General features: G+C 38.3%; 1 protein-coding gene across 4 annotated transcripts in view; it reads right to left on the minus strand.

Annotated features, from left to right (window-relative positions):
• GLIS3 (GLIS family zinc finger 3) overlaps window positions 1–24238 on the minus strand; it is a 553880-nt gene that overhangs the window by 298155 nt on the left and 231487 nt on the right. The gene's annotated exons all lie outside the window — the stretch shown is intronic.

Consider the following 24238-nt stretch of genomic DNA (forward strand, 5'->3'; position numbering starts at 1 on the left):
AAAGAACCATTGTATATACGTATATGCGCAAGGAAAAAAGACTAACATAATGTCTGAAAAAAATGTTAAGCATTTAAGTGATAAATTTATTATTTTTCCTCCTTCATATTTTTCTAACTTTTCCAACTTGTTTACAATGACCAAGGAGAGTCTGTATAATCAGAAACAAAATAAGAAACATTAGAGAAAATACTGGTGCTCAAGGGCAAGAATTCCAAAGGCAACATTTCCATCAGTCACTAAGTGCAAAGTCAGTCTACATGTCTGTACAACTGCTTCCATTAGAACACAGAAGGAGACAGACTGGTCATACAGTGGGAGTGTGGAAACAGAGTGCCGTTAAGGGGCTTTTTGCCCTCACGACTACAGGTCTTACGCTTTCTTGCTCTGTGTGCATGTGTGTGTATGTTTATGTATGTGTTTTTAATATGTCTACTTGACTTCTCAAGCAGACTTGACCAATAAATCTAGGTCTGGTCATTAATTAAAGAATACTGGAAAAGTAAGGGATTTAGAAATCATCTATAATCTAACCCCTTTGTTTCATTCATGGAGAAGTAAGGCCCAGAAAAGTAGTGGCTTGTTCAAGTCCAGACAATAGAGTTAGTTCCAATAAATGTTGGGATTAGCAGAAATACTATAAAACTTATAGTTTTATGAAGCCTTGAGGACCTTGGATAAGACTCAATAAAACTGCCCTGTTGAATATGTAGGAACTTGCTGAGCAGAGTAGATTTCTAAGATACCGGCCAGCTCTAAAACTTTATGATTGGGGAATTAATTGGCTACCTTGTCTTCCAGATTTTAAGACTTGGAGGTTGCTCCTTTGGGTCCTCTTAAGCCTCTGGGCCTAAAATCTTTGGAGAGGCTGCCCAGCTGGTAGCTAAGCTTTTGGACTGGCTCCTTAGCCATTCCAAACCCTAGGCTCATAAACTTTCCAGTTGCTAGGCCCAGGAGAGAGCAGAATTAGAGATAAGATATTTACATACAAAAATCACTAATAGATTTAAATGTATGAGGGCCTACAAGCATAGCAGGGACTCATCTCTTAGTTTCCAACAGCCAGCAGCAGCTTTCATAGATATTTACGATCTGAAAATCCTAGTTTCTTTTAAACCCATATGTTGAATACTAGGCTATTTTCCCCCAGAATATCACAATTTTGTTTTTCAACTGAATGCCTATCTCCAGATTGAGACAGAAAGTACCTTGAAATGAAAGTGTGTATGAAGGGGAACTTTCTGGTCTACAGTACATACTTCCAGGGAAATTAAGCCATTAAATTTAGTCAAGAGCCTTTTACAGCTGTTTCGCTATTTTGCCAAAGCTCTTTTATGAAAGATTTGGGAATTCCTCTAAAATACCACAGTGGATTTTAAAAGAAAACCAACCCTAAGGACACTCTGCCTTCTCCAGCTTGATGTGAAACTCTGAAAATATCCATTTGGAAGAGGATGTCTATGGGTGACAGAAAGAGAAGCTCTGGACATGATCTAGCTGTCTCTGACAACAGTGCAGACCCAGACAGAGACCTGGGAACATGCTACCAAGGACACAACCATTACATCTATAATCCAGTATGCATTTATGTGTAAACAAATACTCAAGTGATTTTGTCTGACTCAAAATGTTATATATGCACATGCATACACCCAAGCACGTGCACACACACATTCACTCACACACACAATACATCTGTTATATTGTATATATATGTAGTAGTTCCCCCTTATATGCAGTTTTACTTTCTGCATTTTCAGTTACCCTTAGTCAAATGTGGTCTGAAAATATTAAATAGAAAATTCTGGAAATAAACAATTGATAAATTTTCAATAACATGCCTTTCTGAGTAGTGTGATAAAAATCTTGCACCATCTAGCTCCATCCCAGCTGGGACATGAATCAACCTTTTGTCCAGCACGCCCCTGCTGTACTTGAGAGAACACATTCACATGGCATTTATTACAGTATACATGGTTTGGCAAAAGCAGGTTTACAGTTGAGTATGCAAAACATATGTATTAATATTTACTAATTATTGTATTTTCCATATAAACAACTATAAACTTCTTTTGCCCCACTCTGTATTGTTATAATTGTTCTTTATTATATTTTATTACTGTTATTAATCTCTTACTGTGCCTACTCTATAAATTAAACTTTATCATAAACTTATATATATAGAAAAAGCAGGATATATAGAGTTTGGTTCTATCTGCAGTTTCCGGCATCAACTGTGGATTTTGGAATATATTCCCCATGGATAAGAGGGACTACTATATAAACAATTTACACATTGGAACTTAATTCTGTCCTCACTATCTCTACTACAGTTGAAATTTCATAGTTGAGACAGCTTTGTAGAAAAATGCTTAGATTGTTCAGTTTGCAAACCCCTTCCTTGTAAGAGGGTTCCTCATAATCCATTCTGGGCTGAATTCTTCCTTCTTGGGCATAACAATTTAATGGATAATGATTTAGGATTAAGTTCAGATTTGCACTAGGGAAGAATAATGAGCTAATTGACAAAAACTATTTCCTGGGAAATTTTGTTAAATGAGATCTCTCAGATATTTAAGACTATATCCCTAGACACGAACGACTACTGATTACTATCTCTCTAAACCCTCTGGGATCAAAAAGACCCCAAAGGAGTGGTAAGTGTGTGTGTGTGTGTTTACATGTAAATTCTATATAACTCTCTCTCACACCAAGGTCCTGGCCGAGTAGCTCTGTTGATTAGAACACTGTCCCAGTACACCAAGTTTGCCAGTTTGATCCCCAGAGGACATATAAGAATCAGCCAATGAATGCATAAATAAGTGAAACAAATCAATATTTCTCTCTCTCTCTCTCTCCATCCTCATTCCCCTTTCTCAAAAAAATAAATAAAATTAAGAAAAATAAAAATAAAATAAAAAAGAATATGCCCAAAAGATTCAAATTCTTATACCCCAAAGCAAGTAATCAGCAGTCAAATATTTAAATAATTAAGTAGTTAATTAATTCTAATCTGGTGCCAGTGAGTCTCCAATTATTAATTAGGATGCTTTTTACGGGCCAGCTGGAGCAGCGCCGCTAAGATAGGTAAGAGCTTCACAACATGGTAGCAAAGTTAACCCCCTGCTATATAACCTGCACTCTGTCCCTCAGAGATATGCACCTGTACACTCACAAGGAACAGCTATCTTTGTCATTATTTTTTCCTTTCACCACTGGGGTCTTTTTTCTTCCTTTAAAACTGGCTTTTGCTTTGACCAATATTATGCAAAGAGATCTGTAAGGCCTTTCAATTTCATTTATTCGTTTTTTAGAGAGGAAAGAGAGAGAAGGGGGAAGGAGCAGGAAGCATCAACTCCCATATGTGCCTTAACCAGGCAAGCCCAGGGTTTCAAACCTGTGACCTCAGCATTCCAGGTCGATGCTTTATCCACTGTGCCACCACAAGTCAGGCAGCCTTTCAATTTTCAAAGCATGCTACTACACCAAAAGCTGCCACTTGGGAATTAGCAATTATCACAGCGCATTCCTTGAATTTAAATAAGAGAATGCATCATTGGGAGGCATGGGCTTCAAACATTTATAAATACATTTCAAAGGCACAATGTGATAGAAAATATTCACAGCAGATTTTTGTTATGTAACCACTGGATTACTGTGAATAAGAAAATAAAGTCACAGGTAGATGTCCTTAAAATCTTGCAGCCGTTTTTCCCTTTTATTAAGAGGACCCCCTTAAACAATCTGGAATAACCGTACGAAAACTGAAAGTAGTATTGGTTAACTATCTCTAAGCCAAATTTAATACTAGGTTTGCCAATGGAGTATTCTGGGGTTGGATTAGAAATGAGTTATTCCTAATTCATCCATAACCTGAAGTCTCCACCAGTTTGCTTTTATATTCTGGGGCTCACATTTTGACTTTTAAAACGAGTACCTGGGTATCTACAAAGTGTTAAAGGATAGAGTACTATGCAAAAATTTAAGTGATAGTTGCCAATTATTTTTACCTTTTAGAAGATCATAATACTACATATTTGCTCCTAAAACTGCTAGAACCAGAGGGAAAGGATAAAATTCACTTTTCCCTTTGCTATACTCCTTGGAACCCACAATTCCTAATTTGATATCTTTGTTCTTTGGAAGAAAAATTACTAAGGTGGTTATAGAATTTTAAAGTACTTTCCTTTCTTTCTTTTATTTTTAAATTGATTTAAGAGAGAAAGAGAGAAAGATCAATTTGTTAGTCCACTTAATTATGCGTCGGTGGCTGGTTATTATATGTGCCCTGACTGGGGGAACAAACCTGCAACCTTGCCCTATCGGGATAATGATCAAACCAACTTAGTACCCAGCCAGCACTAAAGTACTTTCTTAATATATCTTTTTAAAAGTCAGTCTAACACATGCAGCCCCATGTTCATTGCAGCATTGTTCACAGTGGCCAGGACATGGAAACAACCAAAAAGCCCATCAATAGATGACTGGATAAAGAAGATGTGGCACATATACACTATGGAATACTACTCAGCCATAAGAAATGATGACATCGGATCATTTACAGCAAAATGGTGGGATCTTGATAACATTATACGAAGTGAAATAAGTAAATCAGAAAAAACCAGGAACTGCATTATTCCATACGTAGGTGGGACATAAAAGTGAAACTAAGAGACATTGATAAGAGTGTGGTGGTTACGGGGGAAAGGGGGAGAGGAAGAGGGAAAGGGGGAGGGGGAGGGGCACAAAGAAAACTAGATAGAGGGTGATAGAGGACAATCTGACTTTGGGTGATAGGTATGCAACATAAGTGAACGACAAGATAACCTGAAGTTGTTATCTTTGAATATATGTATCCTGATTTATTGATGTCGCCCCATTAAAAATAAAATTATTAAAAAAAAATAATAAAAATCAGTCCAAGAGTTTCATAAAAAGTGCAAGAACTCATCCATCACAAATCAAGAGATAAACAACATAATATCAAGAAACACACCCCAAACAGAAAAGCAATTAAGTAGCATATACTTGCCTTGGCAACATCCTTTTGGCCAGACAACAAAACCAATAGCTCTGTGCAACACAAAGGATGGAGCTCATTATATGTATATCGTATACATACCTGCTAGGAGCTAGGTGATCCTATTGTCTCAGATGCTAGGAAAAGCCAGGCAAAGCTGTACAGGGATGCCTTCTCTAATCAGGAAAACAGTCCCCTCATCCTTTATTTCCAGTTCTGAGCCCTTTCAGGGGTTCTTTCCTCCCTGGACTGTTTCCAAGCTACTTGTCTGATAATATTATCTAGGCTTGACCTTTTTCTGAACAAATCCTTCAAAGATTGGCTCTCTGTGCTATTCAAAACCATTGCAAGATTTAGACTATTGTGAAAATGGCTAAGCTATGAAGCCCTTGGTCGACAAGTGCACAAGGACCAGCATACAATGTTTCCATGTGGTGAGTGAGTACACTTTCATGGCAGGTCCACTCTTGCATGACAGTGGAGTCAGAGTGTCTTCAATCCATTAACAACATTTGGGCAATAATGCGTTAATCTGGTGTTGGGGGTAGTTTTCCATAAAACTTCCAGGGACATTTTAAATAGCCATTATTGAGCTATCAAAATTGAGTTCTTGTGTATGAAATGCAATCACTGTAAATAAAACACGACATTTTTCCTCTTTACAATTTATTGAAAAGTCTAGCCAAGCATAAACTTTTTTATGACATCCTGCTTATTATAGAGATTCCTGCACATGACAAAGAACTGGCTTTCTAAACATGTCTGTCTTTTTTTGTAGTTGTAGCTGCATTGTGCTGTTGTTGTGATTGTTTAGTTTCGTTCTTCTATAAAAGTAAATTCAAAAAGAAAACCTTGTGAAACACATGAGCAGCCTAACAAAGCCTCACTCATCACTTCACGGTTCACAGATAGGCCCAAATAGAACTGAAAGCCCAAATTAACAATAACTCTTAAATAAAAGCATATGTTTTGGCCACAAAACATGATGTATATATTTATGATCCTTTTTCACTTGGGTTTATTGCTTTTTTATTTAAGGTATTGGCCCCTTAAGTATTAATATCTCTCTCCCTCTTTTTTAAATTTGCCAATCTCAAATTGTAAATCAGCTTTCTAACTTTGCAACCACTGCATTTGTGTTGCACACCTGTTCCTCTAATACCTACCACCTGACTTCTATAATACAAGGGAGATACACATTTGTTTGTAACAATTTATAAGAATTATCACTATAGTCAGGCTTGCACAAGAGCGCCGATGGCTAATATCCATCTAAGTATAGGATGCTTAAAGCAATGGTTCTCAAACCTCAGCGTACACCCAAATTACCTGGGCACTTGTTAGATCTTCTGATTGTCAGGCCTTGTTTTCCAGTTTTAGATTCAGAAGATCTTGTATAGGGCCTGGTACATTTAATAAGTTCTCAGGTTTTCCTTCCTTCCTTCCTTCCTTCCTTCCTTCCTTCCTTCCTTCCTTCCTTCCTCCCTCCCTCCCTCCCTCCCTCCCTCCCTCCCTCCCTCTCCTCCTCCTCCTCCTCCTCCTCCTCCTCCTTCTCCTCCTTCCCCTCCTCCTCCTCTTCCTTCTCTTCCTCCTTCTTCTATTCACGTGAAAGGAGGGGAGATAGACAGACTCCCACATACGCCCTGACTAGGATCCACCCAGCAACCCCCATCTGGGGCCAATACTCTGCCCATCTGGGGCCATGCTCTCAACTGAGCTATTTTTAGCACCTGCGGCAGAAACTCCACGGAGCCATCCTCAGTACCTGGAATGAATTGAGCCATTGCTGCAGGAGGCAGAGAAAGAGAGAGAGAGAGAGAGAGAGAGAGAGAGAGAGAGAGAGAAGGGGAAGGAGGAGGGGTGGAAAAGTAAATGGTCACTTCTCCTGTGTGCCTTGACCAGGAATCAAACCCCGGGACTTCCACATGCCAAGCCGATACTGTACCACTGAGCTAACCAGCCAGGGCTGTATCCAGGTTATTCTAAAATATTCATGGCTACCACAATTTGCAACTCACTTGTAAAAGGAACCTACATCTTTACTCCCAGGCTTAAAAAGCTGATAGACTCTCAGGGTATGACAGCATGAGCAAAGCTGACTGGGAAACACTCACAATGCATAGCCGCAAAGCAGAAACATAAACTAGCCCCTCCTGGATAACAGCACACTTTCCCAACCTTGACTAGGTTCATGGCAACATAACATAGTGGTTGAGACTGTAAGTCCTGGAGGCAGACGTCCTGGGTTCAAACCCTCACTCTACCAATGACTTCACTTCTCTCTTTCTTGGTTTCTTAATCACTGATATGAGAATAATAATGAGTACCTACATTACAGAATTGTTGGAAAGTTTAAGCATGCAAAGTATTTAGAACAGCATCTGATATATGGGAAGTGCCCAATGATTGATATGTGTATATCTAATGTGTATATGTACACAAACGCCTGCTTAAAACACAACACACAACAGTCAATGGCAAAGCAATTTGTAGAATCCTATTACACAAACAAAGTCAAGGTACAGGTTTCAAGTTCTATTCATTTAAATCAGCACAGGAAGCATGTGCCAATTGTATCCCCCAACTTTGGCATTTCTATGTCTCCATTTCCTTTGGCAAGCTTATGAGTAGACAAATTATGATATATTCCTACACAAGGATTACTATTTAGCAATAGAAAGGAATAAACTATGGGGGTCCTCGGGTTTGACACAGTTCCATTCCTACGACAGTGATGTAACCTGAGTTTTGGTGTAAGTTGAAACACACCCTAGCCTAAGTCACTTTCCTATTCTAACACAGTTGTAAAATTAAAATCTAGAACATAACACAACTAAGTCACAGAAAATGTTAAAGGACATAAGTATACTGTACTGTACACTGTATTGTAGTAACAGAAAAAAATGACAAAAATTGTGTGTAAAAAATTTCCTTACCTTTATTCCTGTAGTTAGATTGCACACTGGAAGGGACATTGCAAGGTGGGAGAGAGTGAGTTATTGGGAGGAGGAAGCTGGAGAGGCAGGAGGACCTGCAGAAGGTGCTGGAGACACTGGGTCAGGTGAACCAGGATTGTCTAAGGAGCATACAGGAGATGCTGGAGATGATTCTACCTGTACTACAGGTGTTTCATCATGAGAAGCAGCAGATGTAGAGGGTACAGGATCTGCTGCAGGCCTCTCCACCTTATAAAATAATTGTTCCAGGCTAGTCTGGAGCTAGTTTGCCCACATAATCCATAACTACAACACTAATGGCATAAGTCAAAACATTCATACCTCAATTTTTTAAAGTTTTTATGGGAGTGAGCATCATATACTCAAAACTTTGTACTGTCATAACTCAAAGACCCCCTGTACTTTAAAATGCAGCAACAAGTGAATCTCAATATTATACTGCACAAAAATGCAGGAACAAATTGTGCAAAGTGCTTAATTCCATTTATGTAAAATTCTAAGAAAGGTAAATTTAATCTACAGTAATAGAAAGCAAAGAAGCAGTAGCCTAGCCCAGAACTAGCAGAGGGATTTGGCTGCAAAATGACACAGGGTACTGTGTGGGTGATGGAAATATTCTATATGTTCAGTGAAGTGGTGGTTTCACAGGTGTATGCATTAGTCAAATTTCATGGAACTTTATATTTAAAATGGCTATATTCTATTGAATGTAAATTAAACCCATTAAAGTTGATTAAAAATACATTTTAAATCTGTAGAGAGTAGGAAAAGCTTGATTCATAGGTTCCACCTACTATACCATGAGAACTATAATCCCATGTGAAAAAAAGTGACATAATTGCAAAAAAATGCAATTAGAAGCTGTCTTAAATGAACTATATTTTTCAGATGAAGGAAAATTGTAATTCCATTATACTATGCATTAGTCAAAACATATCTATGTTATATTCCATTCTGAGCACCAAATTAATTTTTGCCTTATTACAAAAGAAGGCATTTTAATTGTAAATGTTTTAAATACAAATATATTTTTTAAAAATTAAAACTGTCCATTTTATCTGTACCTCAAAATCATATGTTGGACATTTAGTATATATATATATATTTTCCCAATCTTTTTCTTTTTAAACTGTGAATATACGTATGTAATTTTTTAAAAATGTAATAATGCTGTGTATATTCCATTTTACACACCCTACCTTTTTTTTAGCTAAAAATATATGTAATTTTCTTTCTATATTATCAAATTTTCTTCTTCTTCATCATGTATAATACCTGCTGAGTACTCCACAGTATAACCAATCCTCTACTCTTGAACATTTATAATTTTTCCAAGCTTTTCTTATCAGTAACTTTAAAATTAATACCTTTCATTGCTAGATTTTTAAGCAGACCATGAAGAATTCATAATAATTAGAATTATTAAGACAACAAAATGCATATTCTTAAGGTTTTCAACAGGTAATGACAGATTGAGAACCATATTTAAGAGGCACTGACAAACTGGAAGGTGTCCAAAGGATGACAAGCAAAATGTCTATACAATAAATATATCCATGAAACAGAGTGAAGGGATAGCTTTTGTTTGGCTTAGAGAAAAGATAACTTACAAAGGAAAGATAAATGCCCTCCAAAAGGGAAAGAATTTTTGTTTTCTCATCTGCCGGTTTGTTTCTCATTTAAAGCTGATTCAACAGTATACCAGGATAGCTTGGCAAAGGCTGAGTTACTGTGTTGGTTATTAAGCTATTCCACCTCAGCTTCAAAGCCACACCTGGGTGCTGTGGCCTGTGATGGTACGGCTGGGAATCTGCAAACACATTTCTCCCTTGCCGGGCAGTTCCAGAGGGTTCCCTGCTAGCCTCTACCAACAAGGACAGCTTGAGGAAAACTGGAGAGGGAGAAAGGGCCGACTCCATCACTGCTTTTCTCTACCTGTCAGCATCACCCCAGGAAAGTCCTTCGTCTTGGCAGCAGCAACTGATTCCAGTCTGTGGTTTTCCAAACATTCCTAGATCCCTCCTCATCAGCACTGAGCCTCCTCCTGGGAGACCTGCTTCCCAGCTCCATAGGACCCTTCTCTGAGCTTGTAAATTTTAATAATTCTAATCTCTTCCCCGTGTTCTCAAGAGGTGACAAATGTTTCCTAAAGATACTTCATCTCCCTTGTTACCTTTTAATTTTTCCAACACCAAGTTTGGAATTATTAAAAGTGATAATTCTTTATGTTAACTTTTCTGTTACAATGATTGGTGTGATTCTAGTCTCTTCGGTGGACCCCAAAAACACAGTTCCTTATCACTGGAGCTGGGTAAATTGAGACAGAGTTACCACTGCTCTAGAGTACATAGTATCCATATAAAGTCAATTCCTGGACTAAGAGAGAGCTATACCAGATCAGTGGTCTTAAAATTATTCTTATCAATGCAATCCTTTTTGCAAATATCATCTCATGCCAAATTCAATATGTAAAGCATATAAAAACAGAGTTACTTTGGCTAAAATGGGGGTATGAAACATGGTGACCCTATTTCATGGCCCTTTCCACCAGCAGCTTCTATAGAGCCCTCTGCTCCCACCTGCCCTGCCCACGTTTCTGTGGAACCCTTAGGTTCAGTAGAGCCCAATCTGGCAATCACTGAGCTAGACAATTTGAGTTCTGCTCCAAATTTTATGATTTTATAACTGTAATTTTATAATTATAACTTGCATGGCCCCAGGGATCTCTGGAGATCTTTGAGCCTAATAATAGCTCAAGCAGAGCCAAAGATCCCTGCCACAAGGTGCCTGATATATACCTAGTTGTCTCATCAACAGTCCCATCTTCTGACCACCAAAGGAAACCAAGAGATCCTCTTCAGCCAGGCTGGAGTAATAATGCAGCATAGAAACCATTATGATTGTGGTGCTGCCATTCCTACGGTTAAAGTACAGGTCAGCATTTTTTCATTAATCCCTCTTTTCTTGGAGGTTTCTAACATGACTTTAAACAATCTATTGTAGCTTAAAATTTGGCATGAAACTTCTTGGCTCCAGGCTGTACTTTCACTGAAGGTACTAAGAATGTGTTTGGCTACTTTAGAACTCAGAGTGGGCATTAAAAGTCCAAGAGGAATGTGTGCTTTGAAATACCCCTATATTCCCACTTCCCACACCCCCCAAAATGATTAGGCTTCCTTTATTTAAAAAAAGATTTCAAGCCACTTGCTGAAAATCTAGGCTCCCTTCTTTGGGATATTGTTAATTTGAACCAAGTCTTTGTAAGACTCAAACTGTTCAAATGTAAAAACAGTTTAATACAAACAAGATATTTCTATTAATAATGGTTTTCTTGTACCATGTTCCATCATAGTTGCCTTCAGCTAATAGCTTTACCATCTTTGATCCCCCCCAAATAGGGTCATATTGCTTTTAGAATTAATTCCAAACATGTAAATTTTGCCTACATGATATTTATAGTTTGCAAATACTATTTTCTTTATATCTCTTCAACCACTTTCAACAAGGGTGATTAAGCGGCACATATTGTAGTAGAATTATTCCCTCTTCACAGAAGACTCAGAGTGTTTGACTTGCTTAAAATCCCAGTAAACGCCAGACTAGGATAAAGACTGCCTGCATGCCTGTTCTGTACTTGCTCTGAGAAGTATACTGCCTTCCTCCTACACTCCTGTAGTATCTGCAACCCATAGTGAAGAATGTCAAAAAGGGAAGCCACACAGTTTGGAAACTTCTGCAAACCTGGTACCACTTGTTCCATAGGTGGAATTTTCTCCTTGGCTCTCCAGGAAAGTGGCTCCAATCAGCAGAGGTCACAATAATTTCAGAGTCCTCACCCCACTCTTCTGCCTTTGGTACAAAGTTCAAGTCACAACCAGAGATATGCCTTTATCCCCACCCAAGCGCGTCCTCAGTGCTGGGAAGAGCACAGGCTAAAGAGGCAGGAAAACATGGACTGAAATCCTAGCATCAGCCTCCACTTCTACCTTTCAAAGAGAAACAAAAACACTACCTCAAAGGGTTACTAAAATCATTAAAAGTACCCCCAACATGCAAGAAAATTCAATGTTAAATGTAAACATTGCCCTGAAAAAAAAAATCCAGAAAGAGAAGAAAAAAATAGGTAGGTATTTGACAGATATTTGTTGATAAAAGCGAGATATAGAAACGATGAATATTTTTCTCCTAAAAGATGGAAAATAGGCAGAACCATTGAAGATTGCAAACAAGAATCTGTTTGGAAAATTATACTTCATAAAAGCGTCCAGGCAGGGATCTGCCTGCCTGTAAGATCCAAGGACTGAGTGCACGGGGCCTCTGTGAAACCCGGCCTCATGATTCAGCTGAAGACGGCGCCATGTTCCCAAACCACCCCTGCTTCCAGTTCCAACAGGCCTCACCTGTGAGTTTACTCCTTTGCTTTTCTACCATTCCTGCAAGCAGAAGCCTTTCCTGAGCAGCTACCATATCTCAGATGTTATGCTGGGCACCAGGGATGCCAAAGCAAGTAAATTAAGGCTCAGACGAGGTGAAACTGAAGCATTTGCATCACATGCACTATTTAAGGGAGCTCTAAGAACTAAGTAATCAAGATAAATAGCATTTGGTAGCAAAATTTTCAGTAATGAGCAATACAAAAAAAATTTTACTATAAAAAAAAATGAAAATCTTAAATAAAGGTAATGAACACTGCCATGCTGAGCCACCCTGAAGCTGAGAGACAAGAGGAAAAATTAGTAACACTGATTCGGTTCTATTTTAAATTTTGACCACCATGGATTTTTCTGTATTAATATTACTTCAGATCTTACATTAAAATATTATTTATCTTGATTAATAGGCTTTTGGCAATCCCTTAAGATCTCTGAGTGAGCCTGGCCCTGAAACCTGAAATCCCACAGGGTTGCCAATGGAAGAAGTATACCGACATTACAGATGTATTACAGATATCGAGGCTCATAAAGATAAAGTAAGGTGGCACACAGTGCATAACCAGTCAGTAGCAATACCTAAAAGCAGGCCTGCTGTTAGGCCTTCTTTACGCTACATCATACCCTATCACTTCTTAAAAAAAAACAGCATTTTAGATGGCTGTGTTTGCCATCCACAGTCTTTTTACACTCACAGCCATACAGGGAAACCAGATTTTCATAGCCAGGGTTTCAACTCTATGGGGCATTTTTTCAGACTTCCCTGGCTGCTCCTGGTAACAAAATGGTAGAGTCTGCTGTAATAATCACTGTCCACCTAGCATCCCCTAGCTGTTGTCAGGTTTCACAGTGGGCTTCATATTCAATGCAGGCCACGTACTCAAATTCCAAGATATCACTGAGGACTACCATTTATCGTGTTATGTTGGAACATGACTGCCAGACATACTGGTACAAAAATGATCCACTTAATTTCTTTTCAAAATATTTGTAAGCATCTAGTTCCTCTCTCCCAGGATACCCCATCTTGTCCTTACCACATTCAACACTTTCTCTTCTGTTGCACATACTTACCTCTGATGGCAGAGGCTATTAGCTGTTCAGTAAATCAGACTGCACTTCCCAGTTTCCCTACATTGGCCATGTACTTGAATTCTAGCCAATAGATTGTGAACAGAAGAGACCCATTTTCATACTTCCCATGTATAATCTTGTTTCCTTTCCTCCTTGTCTAGCTAAAATGGAGAGAACACTGTAGACCTCTGAGATAATAGAGCCAAAGTGGGTAGAGCATGGGTCCTTGGATGAACAACTGAAAAGCCCCCAATTAGATGGAAGTAAACTTTGATTGGAATTAAATAAGTTCTTGACTTTTGGGGGTCTATTATAACAGCGAGCCTAATGTTACTTCCCCACCTAGACTATACAGTCCTCACTGGCAAGCTCTGAATCTGCTGTATCTCTGTATTCTCAACAGTGAGCTGTACACAGTAGGTGTGCAACACAATTCTGTAGAAAATCAGCCACCTCTATTTCTCTCTTGAAGCTATTATAAACAAGCATCTCCATCCCCATTAACCACAAATGATTAATGATAAATTGCTCTGCATTTCTTTATACTCTCAAACTTGAAAATGAAGGCAAAAATATTCCCAGAAACCCCTGTTAATTATGATCACTAAATAGAATGATTCATGCTTCTTAAATGCCACTTTATATGCATAATCAGCTAATAACATAAATATAAACAAACATCCAAAGACAAAGGAATGGAGTCAGAATGGGAGCCCCAGACATATCCTTGAGTTTTACTCCAGAAAGATTTCTAATATAGTGTCTCAGGATATGTTTATGCTCTGTGCATATCATAGTTGACATCTTGTCAAAACCAAGGGAAATAATTGCATCTCCAAATAAGAATATCATGCAGGCAGCAACTTAAATGTGGCAATGCTTATCAGCACCATTTTACTAACATCTTACTGTATAGAACCATACATGGTAAAAGAAAAACTTACACATCCTTACCAAGACTCAGGCATAAAAACAAAAACTCAAAAACTGTCATACTTCCAATTTGAAGGAAGATAGAACAAAGAAAAGAGAATAAAATGAGAAGCTGTGTTTCTTCTTCTTAGAAATAAAATTCTAAAGAAATCTAAGTCCTAAACTTTTCAACTTCATTTGAGATGGGGTGGATAAGATATAAGCCAGTTTGCTCAGGTCTTGATGGAGAAGAAAAGGTTATTAAACTAACACCTCGGCCCTAGCTGGCTGGCTCAGTGGAAGAGTGTCAGCCCAACATGTGAATGTCCTGGGTTCAATTCCCAGTCAGGGCACACAGAAGAAGTGACTATCTGCTTCTCTACCCCTCCCCCCACTTCTTCCTCTCCTATAGCCATGGTTTGATTTGAGCAAGTTGGTCCCAGGCGCTGAGGGTGGCTCCATAGCCTCCATCTCAGGCACTGATAAGAGCTTGGTTGCTAAGCAATGAAGCAACACACCAGATGGGAAGAGCATCGCCCCCTAGTGGGATTTTCCAGGTAGATCCTGGTTGGGGTGCATGCAGGAGCCTGTCTCTGACTCCCCTCCTTTTGCTGAATAAAAAAAGAAAGACTAACACCTCAGCAAGTTGTTGGCATGCTACTCATTTATTACACAAAACTGAAATCTTCTGACAGTCCATAATTATGTGTTGAGAACTCTGATAAATAACTCTGCATCAGAAGGATTTATGGAACTTTGATCAGTGTCTTGAGAGGCGTTAGGTCAACATGAACCTTGAAATCTGATTAACATCACCCATCCTCATCTGGCATTCTATAAACACTGTTTTATAGCTCTCCTCTTTTCACTTAGATATTCTGAAAGCATAATTTTGTCAAACATCCTAGAGTAATTATAAAAAATATCAGCATTCTCTTTAGAAATACAGTAGACTTAAAATGAAACTTATATAATTTCCCATGCATATTTCTCTATATCTTTTTGTTCCTCGGTCCATGGCCATAAAAAGTAGTTTTAAGACTCAAACATACTATCATAGGTGGGTAACCAATTATAATTTAGTACCATATCCTCTACAAGTGACTAAGTTTCTAAAAGAGCTGAGTTTGAGGTGGTGATGTGTTTAAATGAGTGATCCATATGTGCTTTTCTCCATACTCCTTGGTTTTAAGACATATGAATCAGGGAACAGGATTTAGGTTACATCATTTGTAAAAAGGACAGAACTGATACCTGTGGTTTCATCATTGTTCTGGTTCAAGTAATGTGTGTGTGTGTGTGTGTGTGTGTGTGTGTGTGTGTGTGTAGAATGAAAACACAATTGACCTGTGGTCCCTCTTAGTAGGATTAGAGAAGAAATGGCAAATACACAAAACATATGCCACCACCCCTCATTACTGCAGAAAGGCAAACATCACTAATCAATCACTAATTAATGCCCCCACTCTTTCCAACTGAGACTGACAGTGGTAAATAATCCTTAGCATAGGTACCTAGGTAGCTGCTACTGGACGCCTGGAATTGAAATTCAGTTTCCAGCCCTGAATTTGTCCTATTGTTAATGAATGCTTGAAAGGAACAAGACATTACAGTTAATGTCAAGTCCCCGATTCTACATGTAAAGACAATGAGAAATGGAGACATTAATTGACTTTCCAAAGATCACACAGCCAATCCTCAGGGATTTTTCAATTGAAATCTTTGAATTATCTTTTCTATTCTTTCTTGATATGTATACCACTGGAGATGTGCACAATAAAGTTGAAGAATTAAGGGATTTGAGAAAAATATTTCAGATGTGTTCTATACCCCAAACCAAACAAAGTCAAGGAAAGCTATGAAAATCACTCTACTTTGAAGTTTATGCAAGATGATCAGAAAAGCTAACCAAATACCTTTGCCATATGTACCATTTGCTTACATCAACAATTTCTGATTGCACTTGCTACTTCATTCCATATTAAAAGGTAGTACATGTAAAAATTGTCTTTAGAGAAAGAAACTTCCTGTTTGACCATTCTGGGGTCACTGTCAGTTTATAGTGGTCGTATCTGATGTCCCACCTCTCTCTACAGGTCAGATTGAGTCACTTGGGGTTCAATTACCATTCAGAGTTGGAGGACAGATTTTTTAAGAACAAAATGCAGTGACTTTTCTGGGAAGCTAATTTTTTTGTTTTTTAGGCTGAATACCAACAAAAAGATAACAAGGAGTTCTTTGGGAAGAAAGAAACCAACTATAAAACACTCAAAACATGTTATTTATCCTCCTTCCAGATTAGACAATGAAGTGATTAGATATCTGAAATGTAAAATATCCTCTCCCCACCTCTGCCTCTCTTACACACACACACACACACACACACACACACTCTCTCTCTCTCTCTCTCTCTCTCTCTCTCTCTCTTCCAAGACTTTTCTTAAACCAAGAGCGGCCCTGAAATATCATTTATTTGGGGGTTCTCTAAATTTGAAGAAGCCTTGGTAGAGATGTATGAGCAAGGATAAGGGGAAATAATGCCAAACTGATAATGTTATAAAGCTAAAAGCCTCCAGCAGGTTCTCTGTGAGGAAGGAGAAACAGCCACAAGGAAGGAGGACTTCACATAGGGAGATGAGGAGGAGCAGCTGGGGAGGGGGTGGGAGTGGGTGACAAAGACATGGAGCCAGAAACAGAGCTGTGAGGAAGAAGGGGAAAAAAGGCTGAGCAATCGAAGGCTGCTGGTTAAAATAACTCATGGTAACAGAGTGTTCTTTGTTACCACACACTGCTCTTTGTTATCACACATTACAGAAAGTTATAAACAACAGAAGCGTGCCACGCACTAAAGCTGCACTTCAAGCTCCGGGTTCTGCTGACCTCACAAACTCCCTGGCTTCCCCCATGTGTAGAATGACGCTGTTTCCAGAACACCATGTCCAGACTGTGGCCATTAATCTGTACAACTCAATCTACACACAGAACCTTCTATAATATTTGGCACTGTGCTCTTTTCAAAGCTTTCTGCATTCACACTGATGCAGGTTCATAAAGATACAGACAGGGTGGTCCCATCTGCAACAAAAAGTGACTATTGATTTTTACAAGCAGAATTATGTGAAACTTATGGGGAAATGTTTTGTAAAAGCCCAGAGAAAATGATCTCGTTTGGATTTATACAAAAATTAGATACTCAACAGAAACAAGAAAACAGTTTGCCAGTGAAGGCAGTAAAGTGACACATCCCAGGCTCACTGCCAGAAACGAATGCCCCATGGGGGCGGCTCTGTGGAACCTGCATATTCTCCCAGCCTTGATCAGCATCTTTCATATTCTAGACAACCAACTTGCTCTCCTCCAGCACTTACATTTGGCCTCCTATTTACCAACCACCCTGAGCAAAATTCACTGAGTAGGTGACTTGAGAAGGAGAGATGGTGCCCCAGTCCTACTTCTCTTCATGGTGCCCACTTCAGAGTCAACGGAGTCAGTCAGTTCATCTCCTCTCCCTTCAGGACCCTCTCTCTACTCTGTGTGGCTTCCTTTACTTGCCAAATAAGTCATATTTCCCCTGAGAAGTCAACACTGACTTTCTAACTGTGAAAGCTTCAATCTTCACTCTACTTGACTTCTCAGTAGCAGTGATCAGACACTAAGGAACACATTATCCTTCCTCATATTCTCAACACTGCACTATTCTAGACTGATTCTCATTCTGCCTTTATAATCAATCATTTTGTTTCCATCATTGATAACTTTTTATTCACCCTCTGTTTAAATATTGATGCTTTCTTGGGGTTCCCATTTCTTCCTCTGCATCCTGAGGTTTCTCTGTTTACTGGAGTACTGGACAAGACTATGTCTAACTCATCCACAAATGCCCTTTAGCAGGTATACACATTGTGATATAGTGGCAGACCTGACACATTCCTATCATCAGAGCCTGTCATTTCTTCTTCTGTGGTATCTCTCAGATTTCTTTTCATCCTGTCCAGGTGAGAGCTAGAGTTATAATCCTAACTGATCCCTATACTTAACACTTAACACTTTATTTTCTGCCCATTCCATCCTTCAGAAGACCACACACACACACACACACGCACACACACACACACCCTTCTAAAGACAGATATGCCTAACACTACTATACTTACACTCCTTCAAGCACTTCCCTTCATCCTTACAGACATCCAAACTTCACAAGATAAGAAATTCAATGTTCCTAACAATCTCGCTTCAGCCTCCAGGCATACCTACCACTGTACACATCCTATAATCTAAACTTATTAACATACTTAAGTTGTATCTTCGGTCTTCTGCTACTTTGAACATATGGTACTTCTGACCTAGGATTTACTCGCCTCTGCCTCAGTCTAGAATCCTCATCCCCAAGTCCCGGTTGAAGGATCATGACCTCTGTGAAACTGCTCCAACCCCACCCTAGGACAATGAGTCATTCATTCCCTCTTCTGAGTTATCAGAACACTTATCCCATATCTATTATATCACTGAACATGTTACATTCCGAGTTATATCATAATGTATTCGACACTGTGAACTCTCAAAGATCAGAATCCTAGTCTTATTATTCTCAGTAACTAACATAGCACCTAGCACATCTGCAGCATGTTTATTACATTCAATAAAATTTTAAAAAGGATCTTTCAGGAACAAATCTTTAACGAGTCATCAGACACAGGAAATTGTGAAAAGTAATTGTCTCTAGAGAGGAAGCATGACAGAATGTGTTAAGAAACAGACTTACTTTCCACTGTGCATCTTTTTGTAGAGCACTTCAATTTTATCACACATGTATACAATTTTTTAAATAATCTGAGAGGGCATTACAATATGTGCCTAGAATTGTGTATGGTGGATTTTAGGAAGACAGCTATGCTCACCACTATACCACCAACGCTTCGCAATGGTGGATTTTAGGCATCATGGAACAACATCACTAACCAAAGAAATTCATGAACTTGGATACCTCTGTAATCTTTTTTTCCCCTAATTCCCACAGAACTTGGTTGTTCTTCAGTTGTAGCATTCTTCACAATCTAGCTGATTTATACACGTGTCCTACTTGCTGGATCATGAACCCCTACAAGGCAATGACTCTCTTACTCCTCACCCTCATGGCCTCAATAAGCTCCTAGTACAGTGTTCTGTGTACACTTGGAACTTAATTTGTAATTGTTTAATTGAACTGAATTGACCTTTAAAAATATGGCAAAGTTTCAAATGAAAAAAAAAAGCAGTAACTGTATTTGCCTGTAGCCAATTACCTGTGTTAAGTGGAAACAAGGAAGAGAAAACCTAAAATATTGTTAATAGATAGTAGCAATAAATATTAGATTTACTATGGTCAGACTGAGAGCAGAGGTAGAATAGCTGTAAAAATGTATGATTTATTTTCTCATCTCTTATTTAGGTCATGAATAAACATTTATTATTTCTTTTCCATTAATATGTTGACAAAATATGTATTTTATTTTCAAGTGAGAGCCTTGAATATATGCATAGCCAAAACTGTATAGAACCACTACTGAGTGAAGATGAAAAAAAGCCTTGAGAAAAACTACAGGATGTGGACTTTATCCTCATAAAGCTAAAAATACAGTTGTATTGACAACCACATTAAAAATTAGAAAACAATAGGAGATTCAAGGGGAAAATAAAGCACAAAAACATAGGATTCATGTATGTGAGATAAATATTCATTGAATACCTAATACGTAAATATGTGTATATGGAAATATTTCTTCCTCCCTGCCTTCTGTCTTTCCTCCCCCTCCACACACATAGAATTGTTCCTTCTGGACCCTTAACACATTCAGTCCCTTCTGCCTTGTCAGAGGTTTATCCATCCCTGTTTATCACATTTACTATTGTCCGTTTTGTATTGTGGCTAGTTACAACCATGTTATCATCCAATGAACTAAAGCTCACTTGAACTTAAGAAAGACTCCACACATCTGATTCCCTAATAAACTCTCAATGCATGCTGCAGCAGAACACAGCTGACTAGCGAGGCAATACTTCATTACGGTATGGTAGACCTGAATTTGTCCTCTACCTCCATACTACCTATAAGAATTCTACTTCTCAAGGAGAGAAAGAATAATTAAGACAGAAGAGAGATTGATATCATGTAGATAAACCCTCTTATCAGAGCACTTGCAACAGTTAAGTTAATTTATTAACCTGCCTCCTTTTGGAAGTAAGTATTACATTTTCCTTACCTTTGCATTTCCACAGCCTGACCCAATCCTTGGTATAAAGCATTTGCTTAATATAATTATTTAGTGAATCAATGAAATTAACTAAAGGGGAGAATAAGGTAAGAAATAAAATAAGGTTTTCACATAATTTGTACCCACTGAAATAGACAAATAAAGGTCAAAAGAAGAGAAGTACAACCCTCCTCTATTTTCCCCGTTCTAAGTGTGTCTTGATGTGATTTGATAAATTCAAATCCCTTAAGTGAAATCTGAAAGGTTAGTGTAACTCTATTCACCATTTCATACTGAATTCACTTCCATAAATATGTACTGAGCACCACCTATATACAGGGTGTGTTTCTGATGCCAGGGAGTAAGGAGACAAATAAATAATACCTTGTCCACTCCTTCAAAACTCTTAGAGTCTAATGTACTGTTCCTTGTAAACTGCATTGCCTTTTACTATGATACCAAGAAAAATGATAAAATTTCATAATTATTTATAAAGTCATATGTTTTAAAACTTTGACCAAAGTGGATATGCTAATAGTCCTTTTCAAAGAGCTCAATTACTTCACAGCCAAATCTTACATGGCAGCCTGCCAGCCCAAAGGGCCTCAACCCCAAAATGCTCATCTTCATTCCTCAGAGAGGAAATGGAATAGACAGCTCTTCAGGTGGACTTACTAATGACTTAATTTTGACAGAAGCATCTATATCAATGTGTTCATGTTGAAACAAAGCTGGTAGAAAGGTTTTCCCCAGAACTATCTTTTCATTATGAACTAGTCCCAAATATTTTGATCTGGGCTAGTTTTTCATGTCTTAATAACCCAAATATTCATGTATGTCACAATTGTAGTGTGGTCTTTTAAGTTCAGGTTCTATGGTGATGTATTACTCTATTATATAAAGGGACAAGTATTACCTATGAAATAACTAACTAATCTCAAAACTGAAAAATGAAAGTAAGAAGTCTAATTTTGAATAGTGGATAAATTTTCCCCTTCACCAAAGGTTTATGAGAAACAAATATATGTATATATGTATATGTTTGTACAAATATATATATATACTGTTCACAAAACTTAGGGGATATTTTAAAGCTTCATATTCATTTTGAAATATTCCCTAATTTTTGTGAGCAGTATATTTATATATGTAATATTAAAGATAATACAAAATTGCACTTACATATACGGCTTTAAAAATTCAAGCAATGTATGAACAAAATGGAAAGGAAAATAGATCACTATCTCAAAATTATTAGGTAATTATTGAGGAAGAACATTGATATAATATGATATAATATAATATAATGTAAAAATATTAAAAACATAAAAATTAAGCTCTCAGGTGTCTTCACTAATAGCATAGTGAAAAGGAAAAATTCCACATTTTCATGTAATCAAAAAGAGGAGTACTATTTTTTTTTTTATTCAGACAAAGTGGTATGTCTCTCTCTGTACCATGTTCTTAGCATAAGGGTGTTTACATCCAAGAACTTCACTCCTTGTTCAGCCCATTCTGCCCTGTGTCAGGGAGTGCAGCCTTGTCTGGGCTCTTAGGGACTTCAGGGGTGTGTGTTTCCATTCCTTATCCATCTATGTCAAAGTACTGATCCCTGAAATATGAATTAGGCATAGCTGTAGTACAAATGACTTGCATTACCTCATTCCTTCTACAAAGACTACTACCCTCATCTTCTAGAAAACGCTGGGCTTTTTAATGCTAGTTTCTTATCTATAACTCCCAAAAGATCCGAAAAGGTGGTGTTAGCTCACTCAGTAGTTGATCTGAGCTTAAATAAACCCCTTCAATCCATTCATATTGAGGGTCTGAAACTGACTCACAATTGAAAACTGAACAATAAAAAAAGACTTGACTGCTGTTCCTGTGGTATGTCACAAGAGAATTTGTATTTTAACCTTCTTTGTGACATAAACAAATGAAAAAACGAGAATTTCCAGGCAGAATCAGATGAGAGAGAGCTACGGGTAGAAGGAAAAATGCAAGCTTCCAAGTTCAATGGACCTACGCTGCCGCCCTGCCTGACACACCCAGGCCACCCGGTCCAGGCATGGACCCAACCGGAGGCACTCAGGGTGGCATTAAGGCCAAGGACACTGGAATCAAATTAAGGCTCAAATTATAGCTTGGTCACATGGTAGCCACGACAGCAACTGTGTTCCTCGGGTTCTTCAATTGCAGAGATTCTAATGAGGCACATGAAGTGGTGGGCATGGCATCAGGCATATAACATGCCATCTTACACCTCAGCTGGTCTTATTCCTGTTACTGCTATTGCTGGGGCTCCCACTATCCCTGCTGCCAGCATGTTAGAGTCACTAGACTGTATCCTCTGTGAAGAAAAGTTTCGTGCACAGTAGAGTGGTTACAACTGCAGGCTCTAGCATCTGACTTCAAATGCCAGTTTGGCTATTTTCTAACTTAGGTAAGCTCCTTTTTAACCTCTCTGTGCCTCAAGTTCCATCTATAAAAAGAGGATGATAATAGCCATGGAGTTATTGTGAGTAAAGTGAATATGTGTAAAATGTTTGTAAGAGTTTACACAGTAAGAATTTTTCTATTTATCCTTAGTGCCTGAAGTTAAAAACATATCTTATTAATAATAATAAGCATATGGATCACTTAATATATATTAGGCACTTCATTAAGCTACATACACACATATGTATGTATGTATGTATATAGTATGCATATTTAATTATCCTCATTTACAGATGAGAAAACTGAGGCACAGAGTATATAAGTAACATGTTAGGTGGCAGAGACATAATTTAAACCCAGGCCATCTGGCCCAGAGTCCATGTTCTTAATCACTAGGCTATGCTGCCTTAAAAAATGTTAAAACTATGAATGAATATTTCTGCTGGAAAAATACTGAAAAGTCAATTACTTGACCCTAATGTTTTCAATGAGCATGAACAGCTCTTGCAAAGCGCACAGGAAGGAAGGACAAAGGCATGTGGAGGAAAGAGAAGGACCAATTCAATGTTCCCTATGCAGGCCTGGAAGGGGCTTTCTAGCCAAGTTGGAACACCAGAATGGCCTAAGATGCACAAAGAAACTCAGGGTTTTGGCCCTGAGTCCAAAATCACTTAGATTTAAGCACATTCAAAACTGACAAGGAACAAATGCTTATTGTGAGCTTGGTCTTCTACAGCAGTGGTCCCCAACCTTTTTTGGGCCACGGACCAATTTAATGTCAGAAAATATTTTTACAGACCGGCCTTTAGGGTGGGATGGATAAATGTATCACGTGACCGAGACAAGCGTCAAGAGTGAGTCTTAGACAGATATAACAGAGGGAATCTGGTCATTTAAAAAAAAATAAAACATCGTTCAGACTTAAATATAAATAAAACAAAAATAATGTAAGTTATTTATTCTTTCTCTGCGGACTGGTACCAAATGGCCCATGGACCAGTACCGGTCCGTGGCCCAGGGGTTAGGGACCACTGTTCTACAGTACCATGAGGAACTTTAGATAATCAAGAGACAGGACATTAATCTTAAGGAAGCTTACAGAAGGCCTCTTTAGCTCATTTCCTAACCCAGGGTGAAGTTAACTTGTACATCTACAAGTTTTCCAGATCATAG

The sequence above is a fragment of the Saccopteryx bilineata genome, chromosome 2 (assembly GCF_036850765.1).
Source record: "Saccopteryx bilineata isolate mSacBil1 chromosome 2, mSacBil1_pri_phased_curated, whole genome shotgun sequence".
Lineage (NCBI taxonomy): Eukaryota > Metazoa > Chordata > Mammalia > Chiroptera > Emballonuridae > Saccopteryx > Saccopteryx bilineata.